We start from the raw sequence: 9886 nt of genomic DNA, 5'->3' as shown, positions 1-9886 counted from the left end.
GCAGGGACCTTTGGCGGGGTCCGTGTGACGGGATCCCAGGGCAGGATCGGGGCCTTGAAAGCACCAGCCCAAGTGACGGGGGAGAGGGGGCTCAAGTCAACAGGGGGGGAACAGCTCGGCTCTGGGTCCCCTTGGACATCGAGCTCGGTCCTAGCAGTCCCTTCCTGGCACCAGACGGCAGTGCGGCCTGGTGGGGAGAGCACTTGAGAGCACCAGGTTGGGTGACTGGTGCACTGGGTGACATGCCCCTTGGCCTCTCTGTGCCTCAGTTTCCCCATCCTGGTAAAACGCATTCGTTGACTTCCTTTGCAACGTGCTCGGACAGCCATGGAGGGAACAGCGGGGCGCTACCCATCCCGACCCACACAAGTACCACCCCCCCAGGCCCTAGCAGGGTCTCATTCCTTTGCAAACCGCTGGCTCAAAAAACTTCCCGAGCTCCAAACCAGCGAGGATCGGCTTTTCCCTCCCCTCCAGCTCTGCCGCACGCGCCTTTCAGACGCTTGTGAGTCTCCGTTTGGTGACACGCGGCCAGCGGTGCCTCTCTGCGGGGCAGGAAACCGCTGCCGACTAGGCGCCGGTCGCACAGCGGCTACACCTAGCCGGCATGAAAGGCCGCTGAAAGCCAAGAGCAAAGCCGAAAGGAGCCCGGCGGCAAGACAAAAAGGCACAAAAGTCAATGAGGTTTTTGCCTTGGAAGCCGCTAGACAAAGCCTGGGGATATACAGGACGGATCATTTATTCGCCAGGTGGTGCAGAGACCCCTGCTAAACTCCAGCCGCATTTTGCAGCCTGTCAAATCGAGTCAAAACACTGCCTTGCTCATCCCCCTCCCAGGACACGCACCCTTGTTATTTATCCGTAGCATTTTAAACCCTTTCACGTTCTTCAAAGGCAGCTTTGTGAGGAGCCGAACAATGGCACGACTTTGTAAAAAATTATCAGCATCTCTGCATCTGGATGCTTGACATTCGCTGACAAAAACCCTCCGCCACGCGGCCCGCGACGGGTTTGGTTCTGCAAAGCCAAAGGGCTCGAGAGAAATTCCTCGCTGAAAGAGGGCGACAATGAAAAATCAATGTGCCTCCAGCACGCTCTGAACTCTAACCTACTTCTCTCATGCTTATTATCACCCTCGAGTGGGTAAGGGGGTCACCGCTGGACCAGCCCGGCGCCACGCACGCAGCGCAGCGCAGGGGAAGCGGGGGCCCAAAGGTTTCCAATGAAATGGTTGTGGCGTCTTCTCAGCTCCGCCGGAGTTGGATCGGGAGCCCGCAGCTGTGGTTTCCGGATGGGCTGGTTGGAAAACGCCGCTCCCCTTTTTCCTGCTGCCGCCGGGAGTTCCCGGTGGGGGTTTTGCAACCCCGGGGCACATGTTTGCTCCACTAAGACACCACCCCGACTCGGCTCCAAACGCGGCCGTCGGCTGATACTCCGGAGACGATGGAGCCGAGGTTGCTCGGTCGACAGATCCCAGGCAACCCCAACCCCAATCAAGAGGACTACATCTCACAGGCTTGCAAGCAAAGGGCAGCCAACCCCGGCCCTGCGGCGCGGGGCGCAGAGTACACCTGGTCTGGCCAGACGCAGCCACTTGCCTCCCGTGCCTTTAATTTTTGCCAAATCATAATTGCAGACTTTGCTAATTTCTTTTTTGCCTTTCGTTCTTACTTTAGTTTGCACGCGAGCCTCGGGCACTGCCCGTGCCGTACTGAAGGAAGAGGCCGAAGGCAGGTTTTTCAGCGGCAGCGAGGAAACGACCGGCTGCTGGAGAAGCACGGAGGCGGCTCGACTGGAGCCGGAGATGCTGGCCGCGAGCAGCCGCCCGACTGGGGTGCAGCACACCAAGACGTGGCACCTTTCATACCAGGTCAGGAACCTCCTTCCACAGGTTTGGTGGCGTGGACGAAGAGGCAGCCGACTGCTGCGGTTACAAAGACCCACGACCTTGACACTGCTCGTTTTACCTCTCCTGCGCAGACGCACGGATACCCAGAGAGACGTCTCTTCTTCCCACGACTTTCCTGGGCAGCTTGTCCCATTGCCCAACTCAGTTGAGACAGCAACCCCCATGACCGCCGTGTCCGAGTCCCAGCAGGTTTACCCTCACCATCCCCCCGGGGCACAGAGCTACAAGCTCCATTTTTCAGAGGAACAAGGAGACAAGGTGACTTGCCCAAGGTTGTAGAGCTGAATCGGTGGCAGAGCCGGGGACTGACTCTAGGTCCCTAACCGCTAACCCCTGGGCCGTCCATCCTCGTGGTGCTCTGAGCACACACTGCTCTACCCGGGTCACTGAATCATAAAAAAGTCAGGAAATTTGGGTTGGAAGGAGGTCATCTAGTCCAACCCCCCAAGTGTGGCAGGGACATTCAGGTCAAGGTCAAGGCTGAGGCTCAAAGGTCAAGGGTGGCAGGGCCATTTAACAGGACCCGATGGGTGAAGTTTAACACGAATAAACATTTAGGAGGAAACAAGAGCTCAGGGCTACGGGAAGCAGCCGACGGCAAGAATCTGGCTATTCGGAGGCGGCCCGGACGCCGATACGGAGATCGAGGATAACCAGTGCTATGGGAGCGACTGCTAACAGACGGGTACGAAGATGAACGGGGCTGGGTTGAAAGCAATGTCTTGCAATTAAAGACCGGGAAGCGGCCCCTACCCACCCCGGCCTCTTCCACCTTCTGCCAGGGACATGAGGCCAACCCACGGTCTTGGGCCAAACTAGCCGACCCATATCTATGCAACAGGTCTGCTGAGAGCACCTCCGGCAGGGGGTAAAAAAACCCCAAACCCACAGATTTAAATTTAAACCCATTGCTAATGAGCAAGAGGGCTGCATGAGAGGCATGCACGATGAGAACGGGCAAGGAGCTGGGAAGGGGCAGATGTGAATCCTACACCGCCATCACCCCAACGAGCACGTTTGCAAGCAGAGCGCGTGCACAGGCGAAGCCGGTGCGTGCATGCACCGCGAAGGAAAATTTCTCCCTCCCCGCCCCGCCATCACCAGTTGCGCAGCCGAGACCTGGATCCCAACCCCGGCGAAACGACGGCGCGCTTCCTGCCGTGCGAAACAAAGTCTAATTATTGCTTGCACATTTGTTTTGCTTTCATATAAAAGATTCATGGAGGATGTTGTAATATCAGACTCCTACGCGTGCGACAGGGAAGAGCAGATAACGTGCGAGCAATTACACGGGGGAAATGGAGAAACAGGGACGAGTAAACAAAAGGACCGGCGAGGCCTTTAAATATTGATGGCAGGAATCGGTCGTTTTGTGCGGCCACCACGAGCGCTATAGTAACCCAGCTGCCGGCACCGCGATGACGAGACAGGACCGACTAGGAGCGATTAGGGCTACAAACGGGCAGAGAAAGGCCGTTCTCCAGTCTCCGGTGGCACCCCAGCTCCAAAGAACCTGGTTGAATAAACACACTTAATAAATAATAATAATAAGCTGAATAAATCCATATATTTTAAGCTATTTAAGGAAACATCACTGCACCTCTCACGTGGAAAGGGAGCTCCATAAACCCACCATCAGTCACTCAGACCCCAGATGGAAAGACAACCCCTTGCTCCTGCCTCAGGGCATAATTACTGTACTTCTCTCACATACAATATGCCCCTGAATATAATACACACCTTGTTTTCGAAAGGCAGAAAGAGAAAAAAAAGACCTTCCCAGAGTTACAGCTGCATAAAGCAGGGACAGAGCCCAATCTTCAGCGGACTCACCCTCCCTTCCCTACATCACTAAAGCTGAAACCCTAGCTGCTGCTGAAGACTGATCTCCACAGGGGGCAGATTTATCACTTTGAAAAGAGCTAAAAAGTCTCCGAGGCTGTGAAAGAAGAGGAGACAGACCAGAAACAGCTGGCAGGCAGCAAAAGTGCAGTAAGAAAGGCTAGCTGGGTTAGTGGAACAAAATCAAGAGCACTAAAAAGGAGAGAGCGCTGTTAAAACCTGAGGAGCAAAGAAAAATGAACCATCGAGTCAACTGACTCCCTCCGCTACCCAAATAGAAATGCAACAGCTGCTGCCCTGTGCAGCATGAATCAAACCCCAGGCAGAAAATCAGCTTCCTCGTTTGATACACACACCATCGTTTTGGGGAGCTGATTTTTGGGGGGAGAAAGTGCAACCTGTATGTGAGAAAAGATGTTTTTTGCTACAGTAGTACAGCTGTCTCCTCGTGGGAAACCCCTCTGGGCTGCAGGATGATCACTGAATCACAGAAACGAGGGCAGGAAGGGAGCTCAGGAGTCATGTCCAGTCCAACCCCTGCTCCAAGCAGGACCGGCCCCAACTGCATCATCCCAGACACAGCTTTGTCCACCCGGGTCTTCAAAACCTCCAAGGATGGAGACTGCACCACCTGTCTGGGCAGCCTGTCCCAGTGCTTCACCACCCTCCTTGTGAGAAAGATTTTCCTAATATCCAACCTCAGCTTCCCTTGCTGCAGCTTGAGCCCATTGCTCCTTGTCCTGTCATCAGTCACCTTCGAGAAGAGTCCAGCTCCACTGATGCAAAAACTAGCGTCTGAACAGCGAATGTTGAGCAGAGTCGCTCCAACACGGGGTGCGAGACGTGCAGGAAACCCGATTCGGTCTTGGGTTGCAATGGACAGACTCTTGCCGGGTTCAAGAACCTCCCTCTGTTCACCTGGATGCAGGAGGGGGAGTCGTGGGAACGGCACGTGGATGGTCGGAGGGCAATATTTCAATGTCCATTTGAATACGCATTGGCTGGCTGCCAGTGCTGACCAGATGGATTTGCATAGCTTTCTTTGGAAGTCGAACCTGCCACCTGGGACATCCATCATCATTGCACAGCCTCGCCCATGAAGTTGCCTAGTGGGTACAGCAGCACGGAGCAAGGCCAGCAGTCACGAGATAGAGCCAGGTGCCCACACAGGGACACGTTTGCTGGCCAGGTAGGAAGCAGTCATAAAGAAAGACTTGCCGCGGGGCTGGCAGGGATTTGCACAGGTCACATCTGGCCCAGCTCCTGCCTGAGGCAGGATCAGCCCTGTGCAAACCAGGCCAGACCAACCCACCATCCAATTTTAGTGAAACCGCCGTCAACCCGGACATGACACCAAACGCTGCACCCGAACCTGCCCCCCGGGAACGCAGGGGGACTGCACCAGCCGACATCCCGCAACTGTGAAATGTTGTCAATAGATGCTCAAGAGACCCTGGGGAGAGGTCATGCCCCTGCTACAGGGGAAGCAAACCCCAGCTCTCGAGACATCGATGCCTCTGGACTCCTTGCGCGTGGACGAGCCGCGTTGCCCGGCTCCGCAGGAGAACGGAGGACAAAGTCATTCAGACGTGCAAAGCGCGTTCGAGTCCTTGGGCACCATAAAAGCAGCCGTCAGGGTCAGGATATTTCCCACCCAGCTAAACTAGCGAGAGATGTGATCCATAAGGCAGTGATTCCCAACCAGGCGCCCCAGCACCCTGGGGTGCCTCGAGATCCCTCCAAGGGTGCTGCAGGGGCAGGAACGATTCACAAGATCAGCCCAGAGATCTCAAACAGGAATGCACCGCGTTAAAGCATTCTGCTCTGTTGTGTCTTTCCGAGCTCTTTGCAAGAAAGAAAATGGCTCTGTTATTTTTTCCGCAGTCGAAAAGGAGTGAAAACGAAGCGGTGGCATTTTCCAAGGAGGCCTTGAGCCAAAAAACATTGAGAACTACGGCTCTAAGGGGCTGTCAGGAAGGGAGAAGAGGTACTTCAGCGAAAGGGCAGGAACTAATCAAGGTGAGCTAGCCAGGAGTACGCGTAGGCTGGAAACGAGAGGCAGGTTTCTGCCCACCTGAGCAGCGGTGCTGGGGAGAGGCACAAAACCCAGCTCCTTTTTAAGATGGAGCTGGATCGGTATCGACACGGGTCCCTGCAATACCAGGGACTGGGCTTGGAGGCCTGGAAGGGGCCCTTGGTCCTGCGGCATCAAGGCCAAGGACAGTGGAGAAGATGCTTGGACACCTTCCCGGGAGAAAGACGCTTGATCCTTCGAAGGCACAAATGAAGCTGGAACAGATCCCAGGCTGCTGGCTAGTGCAACCCTACGGCCTTTGGCTCAAGGACTCGGCTCTGGTGATTCTGGTGGACTGCAAGGTGGATGGAAAACTGGCTGGAGCATCAGGCTCAGAGGGTAGTGGTCAATGGCTCGATGTCTAGTTGGCAGCTGGTATCAAGCGCAGCGCCCCAGGGGTCGGTCCTGGGGCCGCTTTTGTTCAATGTCTTCATCGGCGACCTGGACGATGGGATGGAGCACACCCTCAGCAAGTCTGCAGATGACACCAAGGTAGGGGGTGTAGTGGGTACACTGGAGGGTAGGGCTAGGATTCAGAGTGACCTTGACAAATTGGAGGATTGGACCAAAAGAAATCTCATGCAGTTCAACAAGGACAAGTGCAAAGTCCTGCACTGAGGAGGGAGCGATCCCCTGCACCGGTGCAGGCTGGGGGTGATGGGCTGGGCAGCAGCCCTGCAGAAAAGGGCCTGGGGGGACAGGGGACAAGAAGCTGAACAGGAGCCAGCAGAGTGCCCTTGGTGCCAAGAAGGCAACCAGCATACTGAGCTGCATTGGTAGGAGCGTTGCCAGCAGATTTAGGGCAGTGATCCTTCCCCTCTATTCTGCACTGGGGAGGCCACATCTGGAGTCCTGTGTCCAGCTGTGGGCCCCCACGACAGAAAGGATGTGGACACATTGGAGAGAGTCCAGTGGAGGGCAATGAAAATGGCTGAGAGGCTGGGAGGCATGACTGGTGAGGAGAGGCCGAGGGAACTGGGCTGATTTAGTCTGGAGAAGAGCAGACCGAGGGGGACTGAATAGCAGCCTTCACCTCCCTGCAGGGGGGCTGCAAAGAGGATGGAGCTGGGCTGTCCTCAGTGGGGGCAGATGGCAGGACAAGGAGCAATGGGCTCAAGATGCAGCAAGGGAAGCTGAGGTTGGATATTAGGAAGAATTTTCTCATGAGGAGGGTACTAAAACACTGGAACAGGCTCCGCAGAGAGTTGGAGGGATCTCCATCCTTGGAGGTTTTCCAAGACCCAGGTAGACAAAGCCGTGTCTGGGATGATGAAGTTGGGGCTGGTCCTGCTTGGAGCAGGGGGTTGGACTCGATGTGACTCCTGAGCTCCCTTCCAGCCCTTATTTTCTATGTTTCACAGACTGGAGACATGGGGCCAGGCTGGCTGGGACCCGTTGGATGAACAGGAGGAGCGGAGTGGTTCCTCCTTCCACGAGCCCCGCTGGGTCCCCACATGGGGCCCCTTGGGAAGCACCTCTTCAGGTGGGTCTGGAACAGGGGTGGGCAAAATGTGGCCCGCGGGCTTGATGCGGCCCGCCAGCCCATTGTATCCGGCCCGCAGGGCCCCTACAAAATTTAGAAAATTGATATTGATCTGCCCCTGGCTGCCTGTCATGCATCCCTTGATGGCTTGCCACAACTCAGTAAGCAGCCCTCCGCCTGAAATTATTGCTCACCCCTGGTCTGGAATTTCCCTGGATCCTTGAACAGATCCTTTCCCGCATGACCCTGTCCTCCAGATCCTCTGCAGTGGGATCACACTTCTTTGCATCCTGTCTTCCCCCTACCCCGGGAGCAGTCAACATCTGGCTCCTAAGACTTTCAAGCCTTGGAACCAGGGAAGGCAACTTGGTGGTTGGATCGGGCTGACTGGAACCTGGATTTGCCTCCCAGGGGATCCTACCCCAGGATGAATGTCCAATCAAAGGCGAGATGGGATCTGATCTGCGATCCCAGCAATTGCACCTATTTTGTGCAACAGCTTTGTGGCTTGTCCCATTTTGTTGAGCTATGAACTGAATAAGAACATCAGCAGGGCCAGGCTGGGCCAGACCAATGGTCCATCTAGCCCAGCATCCCGTCCCTGACACTTGCAGAAGTGGATGCTCTAGAGAGAGTGCGTTGAACCAGGTCTCTCTAGTGATCTACCCGCTGTTCAGTATCCTCCTGACCTCCATTTATTGGGTTAGAGATGCCAGAGGAAACATCTCCAACCATTATGTTCAAGAGCACTGAGCAGGACAAGCAGAGCAGTAGATCAGGCAGGGAGCACGGTGCAAAAAGCAGAGCAAGGAGCATGGGGCATTGAGCGGGAAGCAGAGCAGCAAATTGGTTAGAGAGTACAGGGCATTGAGAAGAAAACAGAGCAGCAGGTCAAGCGGGGAGCATGGAGCCGAAAGCAGAGCAGCAGATTGGGCAAGGAGCACAGGGAAGGGGCACAAGACTCTGAAACAATGGGGTGGTGGGAGGCGTCCGCTGGTTCAGCATCTGGATCTGCCCCAGGACGCCCGCCTCTGACATCGCCTCCAGGGCCGAAAGCTCACCAGGTTCAGCCGTCTCTGGCCGGTCTCTGGAGAAAGTAAGCAGAATAGTTTCCGAAGGGCACCCCGCAGCGTAGAGGGTGCCCGCTGCTTTGGTGGCAGGATTTTTAAAGAGAACGGTTCAAACTAACTTCCGAGACGCTCATTGGAAATAACATCACAAGACTCTCCGCTGATGCCATTTCGGAGGTCACTTGCCGGCTCTACAGCAAGGAGCCCCATTGAGAGGGCTTAAGAGCTCCTCTTCTCTCTCCTCTGGAGAAAGCAGCTCTAAGAAGCTGCCCAGATTGGATCCTGAGCTGTCTAATCCCATTTAGTCGGGTCCCTGCACCACCTTTGATCCGCCTTTGGGGTCTACTTAACCCCAGCCTGAGGCTTTTCATCTTTGGAGAACTTTAGACACGCTTCTTAGTCCTGCAACAGCCGTGTGCCTCCGGACAAAATCAGGACCGTCTCCATTGTCCAGCTGGAGGAGCGAGCATTGAGGCCAGCGGGCCTGCCCCGGACAGCCCTGGCTCGGTGATGTCCAACGGAGCTGCAGACGCTCTGCGCTTCGCCTCCTGGTGAGCTCAGAGCAAACGAGACCCCGGCTCCGAGCCCTGGCACCTGGCCCGAAGTGGCAGTTCCTCTAACTCACCCCCGAGATCACCTTCCCGAGGAGCAGCGGTGCTCAAGCTGTTTGCCTGGCGGGCTGGATGGACAATGCCAGGTCTGTCCGTGGGATGGATCTGGCTGGGGGTCCAGATGTAGCGCTCAGGGTGGGCACAGCCCCATCTGGCCATGTGAAGGGACGGGAGCGTGGCACAACCCCATCCTCGTCATGCAGAGAGAAGGGGGCACGGCCCATCTCCGACCTGCCACGCATGGCTGGGAATTCGGCCGCGGGCGGCCGTATTAACGGCCATTGCTCCCCCATCACCAAATTCCCCGAGCCACGGGGAGCCCCACAGGCCAGATGCCATGGCTCCCCAGGCTGGATCTGGCCTGCCAGCCAGACCTTGAACACCCCTGCCTAGAAGGACCGCGAAGCACACGACAAACCAGCGCACAAATGCCCACCTCTGCTGCGAGGCTCAGGACCGCTAGTCCCATCTCTCTATTGGCAAGTTACTAGGTAGGAAGGTCCAGCTCCAGCTGTTTGAGCAACATCTGGAGCCTGGCACTTCAAACACAGCATCACCTTTGCCCACTCGCTGGAGGTGCCGTTCCCCGGGCCCTGCTCTGGGGACGGAGAATGGGCGAGAGCATTTTCCCAGGATCTCTCTCATTCAAGCAAGGCTCCCAGACCCCACGGGAAGCCAGAGCGGTGCACGATCCCCAGCTTCCTCCCTGTGCTTCAGCCCACAACAGACTTTCCCTAGGAGATGAAGAGAGGCATTTCCCCTCCTATCCCCCCCCGCCACCTCCAAATCCACGTCCTCATTTATTTTGCCTTTTTCCACACATCAGCTGCTCCTACGCGTCAGCCCCTTGCCCGTCGGATCCGCTATTACGCGAATAAACACGTGCGTGACCACAGC

The 9886-nt window shown here is 56.1% G+C and overlaps 1 protein-coding gene across 1 annotated transcript in view; it reads right to left on the bottom strand.

Moving 5' to 3' along the window:
* Nucleotides 1–9886, bottom strand: part of ZSWIM5 (zinc finger SWIM-type containing 5) — a 120238-nt gene that overhangs the window by 17196 nt on the left and 93156 nt on the right. The window lies entirely within an intron of this gene.

Source organism: Alligator sinensis, unplaced genomic scaffold, assembly GCF_000455745.1.
Source record: "Alligator sinensis unplaced genomic scaffold, ASM45574v1 scaffold781_1, whole genome shotgun sequence".
NCBI lineage: Eukaryota > Metazoa > Chordata > Crocodylia > Alligatoridae > Alligator > Alligator sinensis.
Note: the sequence above shows the minus strand (reverse complement) of the source record. Positions and strands in the feature narration are given on the sequence as shown.